The 9,373-nt window shown below is 32.1% G+C and overlaps 2 non-coding genes across 2 annotated transcripts; both read right to left on the bottom strand.

Moving 5' to 3' along the window:
- Positions 1 to 3,195: 3,195 nt before the first annotated feature.
- Positions 3,196 to 3,286, bottom strand: Trnam-cau (transfer RNA methionine (anticodon CAU)). Its single transcript is given in 2 exon segments — positions 3,196 to 3,231; positions 3,250 to 3,286. It is a non-coding gene; the product is annotated as a tRNA-Met (tRNA).
- Positions 3,287 to 3,527: 241 nt separating this feature from the next.
- On the bottom strand, positions 3,528 to 3,618 carry Trnam-cau (transfer RNA methionine (anticodon CAU)). Its single transcript is given in 2 exon segments — positions 3,528 to 3,563; positions 3,582 to 3,618. It is a non-coding gene; the product is annotated as a tRNA-Met (tRNA).
- Positions 3,619 to 9,373: the final 5,755 nt, after the last annotated feature.

Here is a 9,373-nt window from a genome sequence, read left to right as displayed (position 1 = left end):
ACTTGGCGACGTTTGAGTCAGGTCACATAAATTTGACCTGTTAAGGTGTTTACATAAATTTACCTGTGAAGGTGTATACAGGTGATAAACGTTCTCCTTTAAGTTTGTAGACAGTTTACTTTAAAGCTAAAGTTCGTTTGATAAAGTTTTCAAGTATTGTTAGTAGAAATCAACTTGAAACTTGCCATATAACAGCCGATTTAAACAAGTTCAAAATCATTTCACTAAATGTTTGAACAAAAAATATTTATACAAAGTATTACGGACCGTTTATATACACTGTAACAGTCATTTTAATGCGACGAGATGTTCAATTGAACGTTTTTGATTTAATTTTTAAAAAAGAGAACCAAAATTCAAGAATTTAAAATTGTTTTCCTTCGTTTATCATAAAAGACAGAAATAAACGACAATGTATACACGGATGCGGTCGTTAAAATTTAAGTTAATTAATACCGGTGAGCAACGAACAGCGTTGGTTAAAGTTTAACTTCTTCGTTTAAGTGAATTACTCTGAGTAGACATAATTACTATGAAGCCAAGTTGAAGTTATGATGATTAGGAATTGCTTAGCATAATATATTTTAATTTTGTATAACTTGATAAACAAATATCATTATAATACAGACCGATAGATGAAAAATGCCTTCAAACAGTTTACTTAGTCCATTTCAAATGGATATATATATATATATCTATATATATATATATATATATATATATATATATATATATATATATATATAAATTGTCCAGCCTTAATGTATACATGTATAACATTCAGCCCAAACTAAATAAAAGTATGTTATCCAACACAAATAAAATAATGTATTTAATATATCAAATATCGATACTTGTATGATATCTCGTCAAAATGGATATAAATATTTTACTCAGACCGAATGGATATATGTCTGATGGATGTACGCATACATCAAAACCGAAATCGCTATAAATCTATGCAATCAGTTTGTGTATGAAAAACTACATTAACAGGTCCTCTATTTAAAACTTAAAACTCAACCCACATTGGATATATATATTTAATCCAGCTTATTAAATGAATACGTGTATGTAGTCCATCAAAATTGAATATGTTTGTAATCATGCCGAAATGGATGTTCGTATTGTAATCTAGCCAAAATGTGTATATGTTAGTAAGCTAGACTAAATGGGTAATGAAATTATTCGAGCCCAAACGGGCATATGTATGTATCCAAACCGAACGGGATTGTGTGTTTTTTATATTTTGGATCAAAGGGACATTAATAAAAAACCATAAATGACTGTTTATTAAATTTGAACTAACAATATAGAGTAAACATAAACTATACAAAATCCTTCTATAACTAAAATGACATTTAATATGAAAACATGTGACTTTTAAGTGATCTAACCAGTAATGTATATAATAAAAGGTTTATAAGTACTGCGTTTCAGTCCGGAATGTCGTATTCGACTCTCGAGGATTTTTCAGATTTTGCATCCGAATCTGCAAAAATCCACTCAAGTCGAATAGAACCTCCCGGATCAAAACGCAGTGCTAATAACCCTATTATATTTTCACTCGCAGCGTTGCCCCCTGTGAACACCATCATCTGTAGACACATACAGTGATAATAGTTTTGCTTCGACTGATGATGAAGCAATAACACAACATTTGGTTTGGTTGCTTTGTAGGCGATGGTGTTTGAAAAGATTAATTTCCTTTCCTCATAATCCATTGACGCCGCCAGTTTGATTTCAAACACTATGCCCTTTAGAACGGGTCGCTTTTAAACATAAGAAGAACAGGACAATTTTGTACGGTCGATAGGCGGACGTCTTCGTATGTTCTTAGATAATGAATGGGCAGCGATATTGTAAAAGCATGCACTGCATTTCAAAAAAAAAAAATCACTACCAGATTTGATATCAACAATATCTGGATCAGCACATTGACACGCTGTAAACAGTTTTAATCTGAACGATTATCTCAAACAAATACTTCCAGTTTCGACACAATAAGTGTTACAACACCAATAAATGATAGCTTGAAATTGGTTCGATTGTAGCTAAATATCATTGGAAACAAAAAAAAACAAAAACAACTATTTTACGAAATATTACATTTCATGGACTCTTTAACCGCTTAACCGTGGTGAATTATTTATAAATAGCTTTCATTCATCAAAAACATCCCTACCGAGTCAGTCTTAAATGCCGGAATATTTGTGACGTCACAGGAATTGCAAAAATATGGCGTAGCTAACTATTGGTTGTAGAGTAAAATGTCGTCGTATGTAATTGCGATATTTACATTATTCTTTTTAATTAAACTCATCATATTACACGTACAACATTACTGTATTATAAATAACACGCGATGTTTTTCACGAATTATCTTGCAGCAGGTGTTGGTGTATAAATATTTGAATGTTCATTTTGATGCGGCAGGCGACAGGTCGCGTTTCTGAAATACCGCTCTCTTAGATTGCAGCTTACAGTCGCAAACTCATTATATAGGCATGACACTTAAAAACGGTAACAAATTGATACATAGCACATTCAAAAGAATATTATCTGGACAATTGATTCTTTAGATGTAACTACTCTCGTAAATGTACATGCACAGGCCGTTTATTGTTATTGATCAGAATTGTGAATATCTTGTAAACGTCTTTTTTTATTATATACCTATACATATTCTGTCAAAAATACTACACTTTTTAAGTGAAAAATACAAAAAATCGTCAAAAAATCCCGTATTACACACTGCAGCTCTGTTTCCGTATTACACACTAGACCAGGCATAGCAATGAAGTTTTCTATGTATGTATACTAATTTCTTCCAAACGTCTTTCCTGTAAATGATTGTCATTGGAAAGTCGTTTTCTCGACCGATTTATGAGCATAAGTTTACACATGTTTTATTAGCAATCTCGTTCATAGTCTGTGTTTAAAACAGACAATAGAGTTCACAAACAAAAATGAATCCTCATCAATTTCTGTATTAATGTTTCAGTAATGGTGAGTTTAGAAAACAAATACAAATATAAAATAGTTGTAATATTGATAAATTAATTTTGCGTCATTTCAGTAATGTACTTTCGTACTAACGCCATGTAATTCAAATTTAAAATTCAAATGAGCAATACATGGTCTCATTTATAAACGTTTAAATGATACCATCATGAAATTTTAATAAAAACGTTATGCCCCGGGTGAGGATCGAACTCACGACCTTCAGATCGCTCTGTGATCATTGATTATGAGACTGACGCGCTACCTACTGCGCTACCGAGGCATATAGCATATGAAGGATTGTGTAGGTGTTCTTAGGTAATATACAATTGAGTTAGTGTATAAAGGGGATATTCACACGTGTGTATGCCTTTTGTGATACTAAATACGCAGATGCTATTCTTTCTTTCGTGATTTTAAATATATGTAACTTTATAAGACGCAATATTGTAAATTTAAACAGTTAAAATAGTTTTATATTCTGCCGATTAAATCAATTTCAAAATAATTTCAATAAAAAATCATGCCCCGGGTGAGGATCGAACTCACGACCTTCAGATCGCTCTGTGATCATTGATTATGAGACTGACGCGCTACCTACTGCGCTACCGAGGCACTTGGCGGCCTAATGTCAGGTGACATAAATTCACCTGTTTAGGTGTTTACATACATTTACCGTGTATACAGGTGATAAACATTCTCGTTTATGTTTGATGATAGTTTAAAGCTTTAGTTCGTTTTGTTGTTAAAAATCAACTTGAATCTTGTAATATATCAGCCCATTTAAACAAGTTCAAAATCATTTTACTAAACATTTGAACAAAACAAAGCATTTAGGACCGTGTATAAGCAGACATTTAAATGCGAGATGATAATTTTTTTTTTTGGATTTTCGTTTTAATAAAGAAAACCAAAATTCTATGATTTAAGAGGGTTTTCCTTGGTTTAACATAAATGACAGAACTAAACGATATTGTATACACAGATGAGGTCGTTAAGATGGTAAATAAATTAAATCCGGTGAGCACCGGACAGCGTTGGATAAATTTAACTTAAGTGAAGAAATCTGAGGAGACATTATTACATTGAAGCCAAGTTTTAGTGTATAATTACTAGCAATTGCAAAGCATATTTTATAATTATGCTGTTTAACTTGATTAGTATGTATGCATATTTTAATACAGAATGATAAATGGACAACAGATTAAATTCAAACAATATAAATCTAGTCGTTAAAATGAGTGTAAAGTGTATTTAGTCTTCAAATGCATATATCTATGTTATCCAGCCTTATTGTATATATGTATCCAGCTAAAGTCGATATATGTATGTTATCTAGCCAAAATGGATACATGCATCTAATCAACTCAAAATTGATACATGCATTTATTTTATGCTTTTCCATTCGTTTTTAGAGATTAATTAGTGAACTAAAATTGATATTTCATTGTTTGATAGAGTGAAAATATCAATTTGACATGTTCCACTTTTTTAAAATTCAAGCCCACTCTCGGGTCTAAATTTACAGTCAGCGTACACAATTTAAACGACGTCATATCCGAAATGACGTTACGTGAGAGATTGACTCGTTTGTTTCTAAATCTGTGTAATTATATGAATTTTAGTTACAGTATAAGGCATATAATAAAAATAAAAATTGTGTGTTTCAGTGAAGAAGGCAATTATTTCACCTGTTGAACACCAAAAATGAATTTTTCACCAGTGGCTAGGCTACTCGTGAAATATAAATTTTGGTGCTCACTCGATAAAACATATTATTATTATATATAAGTTTAACCTTCAGTCAAATTGGATATATGTATTTAATCCATCTAAAATTAATGTATGTACATAGTCCATGAAACTGGATATAAGTATGTAATCCAGCCAAAATGTGTTATTAGTACTAATCAAGAACAAATGGATATATGTATGTATTCGAGCCCAAACGGGTATATGTATGTACGAATCAAAACCGAACTGGATATTATATTGTGTGTTATTCAGCCAAAATTAGTGATGAAACGATTATCGAGTACAATCGATAAATCGTCGATGGCAATGCTATGTCGGCGACAATTGATAGTGGTTGTCAAAAATCGATGTCGCTAATGTTCCTTCCGGTAACTACGTAACTTGTGGTAAAAGTCGAGTAAATGTCAATTTTTCTTTCAGATTAATTCTCGTTAAGTTCAGTTTAACAAGGGAAGTCACTCTCTTACACAAATCCGATGAATGTAAACTATTTTGCTTAAAAACCTATTAACTCTCTCAAAATAATAAATTGATTTTAATTGTTTATATATTTCATAAAACCTTCTTCAATAACCTGTCTCTATAGTAGAGTGTCTCCAGTGTTACACGCAAATACAGGGGATCCCGGCTTGATGCATTCTGTTTTTGATACCTTTTTTGGTATCGTTTGTTATTAACTAATTTACTTTTTTGTGAAAGGTTCATGGAATTAAGATGTTCTAATGAAATGTTAAATACAACGGGTTATTAAATGTTAAGCTGGTTCACAAATATTTAACATGATTTTAGATAGAATAAATGCTAAGATAACTTACTTGAAGCGGTGTTCATCATTTTGCAATAGATGTGCTTATTAAGTATGTGTTGTGTTGTATATTTTATCGTTAGGTTATTAAAGAAAAAAAAGGGTCATTGAAAATTACTTACTGTTGCAAAATGCATGACTATAGCATCACACGTATGATTCCAGGTTTAACCTTAAATGATCATGATGATACTCTGTATAAAGAATGTATTCCTTACTGATATTATGAACTTTCGATAATTGTCCGATAGTTAATCGAAATGCTTGGTCCGATTCGATTCGATTATCGATAGCAAATGGAGTCCGATGTTCAAACACTAGCCAAAATGGATACTTGTATGTAGGAAAAAGAAAAATTGATATGCGTAACCATGTCCAAATGCATATATTGCAGTAATATAGCGTATACATGTATCTAAGCCAAAGAAGAAATATGTTTTTATTCAAACAAATATGAAAGTACGTACGAAATCTAGGCAATAACGATCAGCTTAGCCAGTAAGAGTTTGCCTAATTTCGCTTTCGAAACAATATCTACAACAATGTACGCCAATACGCATATTTCTATTTTAAATAACAAAACGCTGAACAGTTTTGAAGGCCAATTACATACTGGTGTTGATCATTTCTTCGTGCGTGTTTTCATCCACAATGCGCCCGTTACAGGGGCATAGGCAATAATGAATGTTTCTCCAGTAATCATTTGTTTAGCGAAGGTACTACTTGTACCCTGTCTAACGTCAACTGTTTTTTAGCACGAAGACAAACAAAAAAACGAAAAAAGTATATGTGAGACTGTATCAGACATTTGAGAAACAAATACAAAAACTCTTAAATACTTATCGGAGAAATTATCATCAAAATAGGATATAGTGCCATGTTGATAAAATGTATACGCATGTAAATGAAGTAGGATACTTGATAGCACAAAATATAAACATCTCTATCGAATCAATCATATAACTACAATACAAACATATATCAAGAGTCACATTCTCAAACTCCACACAACGGTTAATTCCCTTTGTTTAACAATAATTACTGCTGCCACGAAAATCACGAGATGATAATAGAAGTCATTTGACATCGTTTACGACTTTAAAATAGTTGTTTTATTTACCAAAAATATACTATTATGTCATTCAATATAGTTTTCTCTTTCATGTTTTTAATTATTAAATATGGAGATGTATCGTATCAGTGCAATAATAACAATGACAATATGAATGTGATTTTTTTGCTGAAAACTAAGAAGAGGAAATGTACAATACAACTATTTTTGACGTCAACAAACACCTTCGCGTTGTTTTTTCATGCTATGGTTAGTGGCGTGAACACCTTGATATGATTAAAGGGAAGGCATGGAAACGTGTCAATGTACTTCGCTCAATAAAATAACATCAACAAGTGATGGAAAACAGCTACAAAAGGTTATACACAATATTACTTTTCAATGACTATTTGATACTTTTAACTATAATAGATTTGCCTTAAATGGTTTGTGTAAGAGAAAACCAGCGCGTGGTTTTTCCTACAGATTAAATGTTTTAAGACAGATAGATTAGCAATCAATTAACCGTTACAAGGGGGGGGGGAGGGAGGTGAACTTATAGATCATAATAAAAAGAACAATCACACCTTGTAGGAATTCCAAAAAAATAAAAATAAACAGGCACATAACGTACATTTAAATATTTTGTATGACCGTCAAAAGAACGATAGTTTACACAGCTCATATCATTAGTGGACAACATTAAAGGAAACTTCTCTGAAAAAATGTAAGTAGCATTAATACTTGAGAATTAAAGCATGGTACGTTGATGTGTAGTTTGTAAAATTGTTATAATTAATCTAGCTTGACTTTGAAAAGTATTGTTTAGATGAGGTATTATATTTATCATGTAATTTAAATACACCTAGATCAAGCTGATATTATCAGAAACAGTAGCGTACAAAGGCATTGTTAGTCCCATGATTGGGTCAATCCCTATCTACAGTTCACCATCCAAGCCTCAGCACCTATCACTGTGTAAGAATGTTAATTTAAAATGGTAGGTCGTAAGACCTAAACCAAATACTTGCCAAAAAAACAACACAAGTGGTTGCATGTGTTCGACTGATGTTATATATATTTGAAACAATCATAAATAAAATATAGCCCTTGTTGTGTTTACGTTTTGTTTAATAACACAAACTATGCGGATGTTTCCACTGTGACAGCAGCAATTATGGACTTTATTGTGTTATTCATAATGCTTTTGTAATTTAATAATAGCTTTGGGAATTTATGAATACTAGTATATACAAAATGTAGCTGTTATCCCTGATGTTACTGCAATCTTATTATCTATCATTAGCACTGTATACCACCAAAGAGAAGCGAATCTGTGAAAGCTTCCGTTAAATTCTCACATTTGCAATTCGTAATGTACATACTGATATACATACGGATAGATAAGGCACACCGATGAACATTCATATTAGGTGATCACACTGCAAGCACTGGAAATATTTATTTTAATTACTTTTATAGGTAGAGGGTAAGATCATCTTTGTGAGCATGGCTTGTGGAGGTGTATCATTCCCTGTCATTCTCTATACAGCTTTGGCGGTATTGTCGTCTGTCTCCAGAACAGGATCAAGCGCAGGTAACTCATAAATGGACTCGCGTAAACAGTCCATGTTACAGAAACAATTGAGAGTACAGTTTGTATTTATAAATCAATATCAGCATGTTTCTCGACAAAAACATTATTTCATAAGTGTTGATTTAATGACCCAGTTTGTTTTGCATTAAAACAATGTACATAGATAAACAATAATGACCATGTGTAGTGCGTGCTTGTCCTGTTTGGTATATGTCATTATGCTTTATAATTTATTTTAAGGAACGGACCCCTGTAGTTCTTACCCCTGTGTTAACGGCGTTTGTTATCACAGTAGCAATGACTTCATGTGTGTGTGCACAAATGGCTATTTTGGAAAGACCTGCAACCAAAGTAAGCGAACATTTTTTTTTTTTATTTTGTCTTTATATTCTAAACTAAAATACCAAATGTTTGTGAATGTTAACTTAGGTTTATCAGGCCATTTCAAATGAATTCCACCGTTTCCATTGTGTGAAATTAACGTCAATTAAAAACGTAGAGGTTTATTCAATCTCCCACATAGCAATCTTCCTCGACAAACAAAGAAGATATTTGCCAACACATACGCAAATAGCTAATTTTCAGCTATCTAAGTTGATTAACATTGATTTATGTTTTGTTTATTTTAATTTAAATGTTTTAAAATATATTCTTATAAAATCACTTGTTTTACTTTTTTGAATGACATCAAGTTAATTTAAAACCACGTGGCGGCGGCAAAATAAATTAACCACTGCGTGGAGTTTGTGGTTGCTTATCCATTAAAACATAAACTGAAATTGATCAGGAATTCGAATGAATATAGTTCTCAAGCTGACTCTATGTGCTATTGCATTCATAATCAGTTTGTGGTTGCCTGTCCATTAAAACATAAACTGAAATTGATTAGGAATTCGCATGAATATATTTCTCAGCCTGACTCTATGTGCTGTGGTATTCTTAGCCAGTTTGTGTTTGTTTCACTTGCAAACAAGTCACCAGTAGGAACGGTAACTGATGGAAACCGGACCTGGCAACATTTGGCTCTATGTCCTATTATATGAACCGCAACTCGCAGAAATTCGTCTTTTTTAAATATTGCGTGAGAAACAAATATGACGTCACATTTTTAAGTGTTAAAATGACTTGTGGCACCAATAACGAAACATTTTTGAAGGTCACT

Source organism: Mya arenaria, chromosome 7 (assembly GCF_026914265.1).
Source record: "Mya arenaria isolate MELC-2E11 chromosome 7, ASM2691426v1".
Lineage (NCBI taxonomy): Eukaryota > Metazoa > Mollusca > Bivalvia > Myida > Myidae > Mya > Mya arenaria.
This window is presented reverse-complemented; position numbering and strand designations above follow the sequence as displayed.